Here is a 9,211-nt window from a genome sequence, read left to right on the forward strand (position 1 = left end):
AAAAAAAAAGAAACAAAGTCGAGTTTCACAGAGTCATTCGACTTCGTAGATAATTTCTGCTAACTGTATCCGATGGAATTTAAGTACGACGAAGGTGACGTTGTCGAACGCGTCGCAAAATTCAACGGCACGACACTTGGCTTTTCTCCAGGACGCTGCACAAAAGCGTTTTTTCTAACGTCAGTGGATGTACCATCGAAGGAAAAATTACGAAGAGGTATACCCGCGATTACGCGTACCTACGTCTAAAAATGATTGTCTCTCGAGTCGGTGAAAGGATATTTTGTTTTCGAATGGTAGCTCGTGAAAACAAGAAAAAATTACGAAGATGAATCGTAATGAACGATTCATTTTATTTTATCGTTTAAACGATATCCTACGACGAAAGAAAAAAAAAAAGAAAAATTTATATTCGTCGTCCATTATTTTTTCATTCGAATTTCGATCGAATCCTTCCACGTTCTATCGTCCATTTCTACGAAAGATAGGAAGGTCACGTGTCACCCGGTCACGTGGACTTCGTGGCGCTTCGAGTTACTGGCGGGAAAACAAACGCATCCTTTTCTTTATAACGATGCTTACTACGTTCTTATTATTTCATCGTCGACGACAGTTATTGCATAATGAATGAACCGAATGAACTCACTCGACGTTCGTTCAATTTCTTTTCTTGCATTCTTGCAATTCTTGAAACATGCAACGTTGTGCGAGATATCGTTTAATCAAATAAATCAATTTTCCCGTGTTGATAATATCGTGTAAACATTATATCTGCAAACGATCTCTATCTATCTCTCTCTCTTTCTCTCTCTCTCTCTCTCTCCTTTTGTCTATCTATCTATCTATCTATCTACCTATATATACACACACAAACTTATATACGTAGTCGTATAAGATTTAGATGTATCTAAAACGAAGAACAAAAGAAGTTCTTTAGGAAGGGAGAATTTTCTACGAGAACGAATAAAAGAGACTAAAGGGGTGAGCCATAAAAGAAGATGAGAGAGAGAGAGAGAAAAAGAGAGACAAAAAAAATAATGAAACGAATGATAAGGGAAGAGACCAACACGAGACAATATATTAGAAGCGGATCACACGAATGACAACGTGCTTTATTTACGTAGCCTGCTTTCTCTCCCCTCTCTCTCTCTCTCTCTCTCTTTCTTTTTCCTCTCTTTTTCTTATTCTTTTTCTTGGGATATCATCTCTCGCGTACTCTTAACGTAAGTACTTATATACCATCATATCGTATTAGCGATTTCCCCACCTTTTGCTACGCTTACTCTTACGCTCCCTAGATAAAATATTTTTTTTCTTTTTTTTCTTCTTCTTTTTCTTCGTCTTCGTCTTCGTCGTCTTCTTCGAGACTAATTAAAGCTTCGTTAATAAACGAGGGTAAGAAATCGTATTGTGCGTAAACACATATTGCTGACGACACATGATAACGCATCATGCGTTACAAATCGAGTTCCCGACCGCATAATTTTTTTCATTTTTCGCATCGTTCGTTTTATTCAAACAAGAGAGATTTTTACGATTCATACGCGACGTATAAGAATGTTAAACGTGCACGCTTGAATCGCTATAAACGTCCTGCCAACGTCTTTGAAATTTTTCGATACGTTGACTCATCGAATTATTTTCCAACGCTTTTTCATGTTCGCCGATTCACGTTGCCGAGTTCTTCTTCTGTTACACGGGATCTGCAGAAAAATATATTTTAAGAGCTCGTGAAAGAAATCATTTTTAAACGATCGATGTTAGGCAAACTCTTTAAAAATATTTCTTCTTTTTATATGTTACACTTAGTCGATCCTATCTAATCTGTTTTATTTATATATATATATGTGTGTGTGTGTGTGTGTGTGTGTGCGTGTGCGCGTGTAAAAATTATTATTCTTGCTTAATATACTAATTATATTCTGTTATCAGCCGATAAATGATGGATGAAACCTCGTTCGATTAAATATCGTAGCATAGCGGTCTTCGATAGGCCGTGACGATGCAATTTTCATCGCAAACACGCTCGCAAATGTTCGTTGCGTTGTTCGATTGGTCGTACATAAGCCTTTCTCGTGAGCTCGCACGTTCTTCTCCGTCATCTCGTAGTTATCGCTTAGAAACGGAAACTATACGATGGATGAAAAGAGAAGATCGAGAACAGTTTGCGCTCTAAAAGAAACTACGCTTCTTCGATTATTCTTTCGCGTCGTCGACGACGATGTCTCGTGCGTCCTCTTCTTCGTAACCGAAATAAACACAAACACACAGGCGTACATCTTGTGTCTCCGGATCTCTAATCTTACGCGAGTGTTGACAAACACTTTGAAAATATATACGGAAAGGGGAGATACGAATTCCCTTTTTTCCAAACAATTAGAAAGTTTAACGTATAGGGAAAGACCAAGCGCGCAGTAAGTACGTCGATTGAAAAAGCAAAAATATTCGATGACGACAAGAAAGAGAGAAAGAGAGAAGAAAAAAGAAAGGAAATTAACGGGGAAATTAAAGTTCGCAAATAGGTAGTTCCCCCGTAATTCGAACGACGTAAAACAAGGAGAACGTAAAAGAGAATCGAATGATGCGAACGAACTTGGCACGTTTAATTGGACGTTTACGTATATACTAGTTCCAAGTGACGTATCAGATACTAGATGACATGACGAACGATCCGCACATGCTCGAGGGGAAAAAAACTAAAGGATAATGATCGAAAAATGATGATGCATATTACACGCGGACGGTAATCGACCGAACGGAAATCCTAACTATCTGCGATTAGATCTATGACGTTATGTTCTATCGTAGACGGAACACGTACGACGTTGTGCATGTGAGAAGCGTGCGCGTATATGTAAATATATACTTACTTACATACACCTATATAATAACATTATATACGGTATCAATGTAGGTAGTAAATAAATGCATAACATACCTATACATAAATACATATATACATACCTACCTACATGTGTCACGTCGAATGCAATGAAATATCCGTTCCAAGGCGAAGCAAAGAACACGTTTCGTTTCTTGGTCGAAAGTCCGATGGTGCGCGCGAGCACAGAGAGACCAAGGAATTCCCTGTAAAAGCTGTACACGAGCAGCCAACAGGTGCTCGCTCCTCGTGGCACGCGGTTACACGATAGGAACCTTCTGTCTGTCTCTCTCTCTCTCTCTCTCTTTCCCCCTCTCTTTCTTTCTCTACGTCGACGTACTACGTACCTGCTTGCAACGCGTTGCCTCCTCATGCATCTCTTCTACCGAGGAGAGACTTGGCCCTTCTTACACCTTTCCTTGGATTTGTCGACATGGTCAGCGCAGGTACGATCATCGACTTCGTTATTACTAACGAGTTTCGATGTTTCCATCTTTATCTATCTCCTTTCTTCCCCTCCCTCTCTCTCTCTCTCTCTCTCTCCTCAAACGCTACTATTCATTCCTCTTTACATAAGCAGATGGAGAAAAGAAAATTTCTCTGTTTCTATCGCAACTAAGCCAGTCGACTTTCGTAGCGTCGAATTCCAAGCTTTTACAGTTTTAATAAAAGCATTCCGAGAAAGTTATGTCGGAATTACGTTTCCACTTTCCTCCAGTTCTCAGGGTTCTCCATCGTACAGCTGTCACGGTCCCGTGATACGACGACGACGACGACGACGATTACGACGATTACGACGATTACGACGAGCCTATTGATCATCCCGATCTTTTCCTTCCTCCATCTTTTCGAATCTAATAATAAGAAAGAAACGAGATATCATTCGTTTACAACTTTGAATTTATTCTCAATCGTAATTATATCAAGACTTCTCTTCTGGTCCTTTCGATTCGAACACTCGTGAAAGACTGAGGCCTCGCGAGAAGTTTACAAACAAAAATTGTGTAACGTAATAAGAAAAAGAAGTGTTTGATTACGGTGTAAGTTGACCTTTCACGATGTTTTTAAATCGAACTCGACCTCGAGAGTTAACATCCACAAGCCGTGGTAATACGTAGGTAGATACATATTACGTAATAGGTATATTATGTAGCAGTAATTACAGGGGAACATTTTGTCACGCACGAGGTACGACGTTGTTTAACGAACAAAAATTTTTCTTTCTTTTCTTTTTTTTTTTCTTTTTTTCTTTTTTACGATTCCATATTTCTTTCGTCGAAACTATCGATCGATACGTTCGATCGGAGATAATCCACAGGGATAATGTCACGGACAATCGTTTTAACACTTGCAACTTTAAATGTGTGTGTTTTTTTTTTTCGAAAGGTAAAAGACGACGATCGAGGATATCAGATATGTGTGTCTATGGGTAAGATATCTTAGATACTAGTGACTCAGTTATCGAGTATACATTGTCCGTACTTACGACTGGAACTCGGCACGATGTTGTCGATCTAGTCGACGAAGCGACTCGCAGGATTGCGAAACTTTCGCGTTAAATAACACCGAGAAGTCGTCTTCGTCGTCTTCATCGTCGTCGTCGTCGTCGTCGTAACGATTTTGCTCGACGATAAAGTCGAGAAGCGCGGAATTAATATCGGAGTTATCGAGAACGTTGCCTCTCCTCCTTCTCCCTTTCTTTAGATCGTACGATCTTAACGCGCTTCGAAATGAACTTGGCGATAGCTGAGAAGAGAAAAAAAGAAGAAAAAGAAAAAAAAGAGACGGAAAAAAATCGCGTCGAACTTTCGAAAATGGAGAGAGAGAGAGAGGGGGGGGGGGAAAGAAGTAGAAATAGAAATAGAAGTAGAAGTGGTAAAAAGAGAAGAAGAAGTTGAAGTAGTTAATGCAATGACCGCGAATTTAAATTCCTCGCTTTCTACGTGACTTTGTTGTTCGAAAAGACAAAAAGAAATATATACAATATGCATTATTGATAGCGTTAGCACGCGCGCACGCGCACACGCACATACTCTCTCTCTCTCTCTCTCTCTCTCTCTCTCTCTGTTTCTCTCTCTTTCCGTATGTGTCGAACCGACCCGAAGCGGTGACGTGTCTCCTTCGAGATACAGGAGCGTTCGACGACACGGCGCCGTGCAAATCCGTCTGTCTATATATGTAACCAAGAGATAGGCGGTAAAGGACGCGAGAAGTGCCGAGATACGGATAAGGACGGAGGTAGAACGAGCTTGGGAGCGGGAAAAATGAGGAGGAGAAAGAGAAGGAGAAGGAGAGACTCCAACCGATCCAAAAGTACGAGAGAGAGAGAGAAAGGAAGCGGGGTTAGGGGGACGTAGCGGAGAATAGTACGAGATACGGAGCACGCTGATGTGGAGAAGCCGCGTGCCGAGGGGTGGGGGAAGCAGGCGGAAGGCCTCGTTGATCGTCAGGGCGGCGGGACAGGGCCGTATACACCGAGTGCATACGCGAGATGTTCAATCGCGAGGCGACGACTAAACGTTCGACAAAAGAGATATCGCGAACGGTTTATCCGTGCCAATCGAGAAATACGAGATTCGAGAGATAAAGAATGCTTGGAAAAGTGATCGACGAAATATCGACGAAGGATTGATCGATCGGTGTCAGTTTAAAATAAAATACGGAATGTTCTTTTTCGATACGTGCAAAGGGAAACTTAACGAAAGGGTACTAACCTTTGGGAGGTTAGCGCACTACCGAACGTTTATTCGGGAAATCCTATTCGTAAACACGAGAGGAAGGAAGGAAGGAAGGAAGGAGGGGAGGAAGGTCCTAAAATTCGAGGGAACGTCCTTCGTTGAGTCAGCCGAGGGAGGGGAGGGGGTCGGAGAACGATGTCGGAGAACGGGTCTGAAAGGCGAACGTAAGAGTCGTGACGAAGCGAACGGAGAGAAGGAAAGATCTGTTGGCTGGTGTGCTCTCCCCTTCCTCTTTCTCTTCTTCGCTCCTTTCCTCGCCTCTCTCCTCTCCTCTCTTCTCTTCTCCACCACCTCCTCCTCCACCCTGTTTCCAAACGAAGCAGGTAAGAGAAGCCTGGGGTAAACGTGTGCGAGCTCCTCTCTCGGCGGCGCAGCCCGATTCGTGGTGGGGTGTCGGAGAGGAAGAGGGAGAGACAACCGGTCGGCCCTAAAAGAACCCGATGGCTGTTCCAGCAGCGCGTTGGAGTTCCGGAGGAGCCGGACCGTCGTTCGGCCGAGACAGCGGGACATTCCAAGAAAGACCCCCACCACCGCTGCCAGCACCTTTCGTTTCCCGTCTCCTCTTTTTTCTCTCTCTTTCTCTTTCTTTTTCTTTCTCTTTCTCTTTCTCTTTCTCTTTCTCTTTCTCTGCGGCTTGCAAGCCGGCCTGAACGAAGGAACGAACGAACGAACGAACGAACGAACGACGAACGAACAAACATACGTACGTATGGACGAAGCCAGGCACTCACAGCCGCACGCTATAGCACACACTCGGAGCGCGCGCGTCACATGGCAGCCGTGCGCAATACGAGAAACCTATAGGCGTCTTATGTTGAATATATATATATATACATGTACGTATGTATAGATGTGCGCGTTCTACTACATTACTACTACACTACTACTACTACTACGCTACTACCACTATACTCGCAAAGTACCACTCCGAGTACTTGTTAGCGATCCTTGTTCCTCTTTCAAAGCGCGCAGCCTCGTCTTTTACTCGTCGTGGATACCGGAAGTCGCCGAGGGAATCGTCGACTCCTCCGAGACGGTCTTGCGAGTTTTTCCTAAGGATACACTCGTGTGCTCTTTGCAGCTGGTCGCGCGTCTCGGTAATCGTTCTCATTTTTCAAGTACGAACCAACCAACTACTCCTTCGTCTCCAAAGGAATTTCTTATTATCGAAGAGACAACGATCCTTACTTCCAAAGTCGGGTGGTGGTAGAGCCAGTCGCGATCTTTCTACGATCGTGATCCCATTCAAGTGTCCCTACTACTCGCGTAGTAGCACACGGAGAGGCAAGAGCGTGCTCATTCAGAGAGAGAGAGATAGAGAGAGACAGAGAGAGAGAGAGAGAGAGAGAGAGAGACAAGGACTATAAGTTTAAGCAAAGCGTGTGGTATGTGGAACGAGGAAGGTTGAAATTGGAATTCAACGAATACGACTCGCATATCCACTCTCGCGAATACGCGAACGGTTAATGGCCGTATACCATCTACGCACCTTCTACGAATTCTACGATGTAACATTTACGGAAGATGCGCTGGGAATGAATAGAGACGGAACGAAGCTATTTGAAATCGTCGTTGGACGATCATCCTTCGAATGAATTTTAATTTCTTCCTGTCTCGCTAGATAGATATATACTCGTATAATGAAAGAAACGCGACGTATTTACGCGAATAGCTAAGTATCTATCTACCTATGTACGTACATATCCGTATGTGTATATGGAACGCAAGAAAGGAGAAGCCGAGCGCGAACGACGATAACTCTTCCGAGTAACGATCTATTAATTCTTTGGAAATAACGCTCGTGTTTCTCGCGATGTTTTATAGCGTTACAACGAAATTACGCTAATTTACTCGGCGCTTATAGTACACACCCATTCATAAATAGGTAATGACTCGTTATTGCGAGCTGGCCAACTAACGGAGAGACACGGAGTAAGAAAGAACGTTTCGTTTCGTTTCGTTTCGTTTCTCCTCTCTCTCTCTCTCTGTGTATATATATATATATATATATATATATATTCTTTTTTTTTCTTTTTTATAGCAAATTTATATGGACGGGCAGATTACGATGATTACAGGCTTGGTAAAACAAGTAAGAGTAAGAAGAGAGAAATGATAGAAAAGCGAGAGAAAGTTTCCAAGGAAGACGATCGTAGTCGCAAAAAAGTTCTTGTCCTCTTTCGATATTCATCGAACGCGATCGCGAAAACGATCGTACGATTTGGGAACAAAGTCCGAGACAAAAGTTTTGCTCTTTCGATAAGGAAAAAGGACGGACGGACGGACGGATGACGTAGAAAGATTACGCCTATCTAATGGATATAAACCCTGATCGTCCTCGAACGAAAAAAAAAAAAAAAAACGAAAAAAAGAAAGAAAGAAAGAAAAAAAGAAAAAGAAAGGAAAGAGAAAAAAAAAAGGAAGTTCGAAGTACGCGGAACGCGGAGGAGGAGTACGTAAGTACGACGATACGAGAGAGACGGACGTTTGTCCTTGGCTTTTACGGGCCCAGGATAAATAAAGCGGATTACGATCGTCTTCCTCTGGCTTCAAATTTACCGCCAAAAATAGCTCTGGGACTCGTATAAAAATAGACCGGCGTACAAAGCGATCTCGATCGTTAATCGCGAGGATTCTCGCTCGGAATAGCCTCGGGGTGTCTCCGATTATCACGTCGCGATGATCGTCTCTGTTTTTCTAGTTTCTTAAAGGAAGGAAGAAAGAAAGAAAGGAAGGAAGGAAGGAAGGAAGGAAGGAAGGAAGGGTGCAAGGCCACGGTTAGAGGAGCCACGAACGTGCTCTAGAGTAAGATATAAAATGAGTCGATTACAACGATTAAAGCAAATGAATTTCAAAAGAGAAAAAAAGAGAGAGAAAGAGAGAAAGAGAGAGATAGGGGGGGGGGAGAATACTCGTAAGGAGAGTAATAGTAAGCTCGTCGTCCCTGAAGGAAGGTTTCACCGTCGTACTCGTGATCTCTCTCTCTCTCTCTCTCTCTCTCTCGCTCGTCATCGCGGATCCTCCTCGGTCGTGAAGGGAGAGAGAAAGAGAGAGGGAAATGGTAGGAGAAGGAGGGGAAGGGGAGGGGAGTGCGCTCGATACACGGAATCGCCTCGTGCTTCTCGGAAAGCAGTAGACTGTCGGCAGGCACGCCAGACGGCGCACTGCTCGCGCACTCTCTTCCCCCTCTCGTTGTAGTAGGCGCACTCGGTAATATCCCCACTCTTCGTATGGTCGTCGATCGCCCACTGGCTCACCCACGACTCTCCGTCGCTCGCGACCTCTCAGAGGCAGGCTACACACACAAGCCGCCAGTTACGCAACAATAACAACGCTGTGAGGAGGTGTAGCAGCGCAGTAGGCGCGCGTGTCGTTCCGTAGCTCTTCGACTTTGTCGTCGACGACGACGACGACGACGACGAAGACGACGACGACGAAGACGACGACGACGACGACGACGACGATAACGACGACGACGACGACGACGACGACGACGACGACGACGACGACGAAGACGAAGACGAGGAGGAACGACAACGACGACAACAACGACGACGACGAGGACGACGACGATAACAACAACAACAACAAC

General features: G+C 43.8%; 1 long non-coding RNA gene across 3 annotated transcripts in view; it reads right to left on the bottom strand.

The window, feature by feature from the left end:
* The window catches only part of LOC122632006, an 18,738-nt gene extending 14,033 nt beyond the window's left edge, over nt 1-4,705 (bottom strand). Inside the window, exons 1-2 of one of the 3 annotated variants that reach the window (XR_006327799.1) lie at nt 4,368-4,680; nt 3,229-3,735 (exon numbers count right to left, since the gene is read on the bottom strand). This is a non-coding gene — a long non-coding RNA (uncharacterized LOC122632006). Of the gene's footprint in view, nt 1-2,968 lie in introns of all 3 variants that reach the window. The other 2 variants (XR_006327800.1, XR_006327798.1) reach the window with 2 other exon arrangements.
* Nucleotides 4,706-9,211: the final 4,506 nt, after the last annotated feature.

The sequence above is a fragment of the Vespula pensylvanica genome, chromosome 9 (assembly GCF_014466175.1).
Source record: "Vespula pensylvanica isolate Volc-1 chromosome 9, ASM1446617v1, whole genome shotgun sequence".
Classification (NCBI taxonomy): domain Eukaryota; kingdom Metazoa; phylum Arthropoda; class Insecta; order Hymenoptera; family Vespidae; genus Vespula; species Vespula pensylvanica.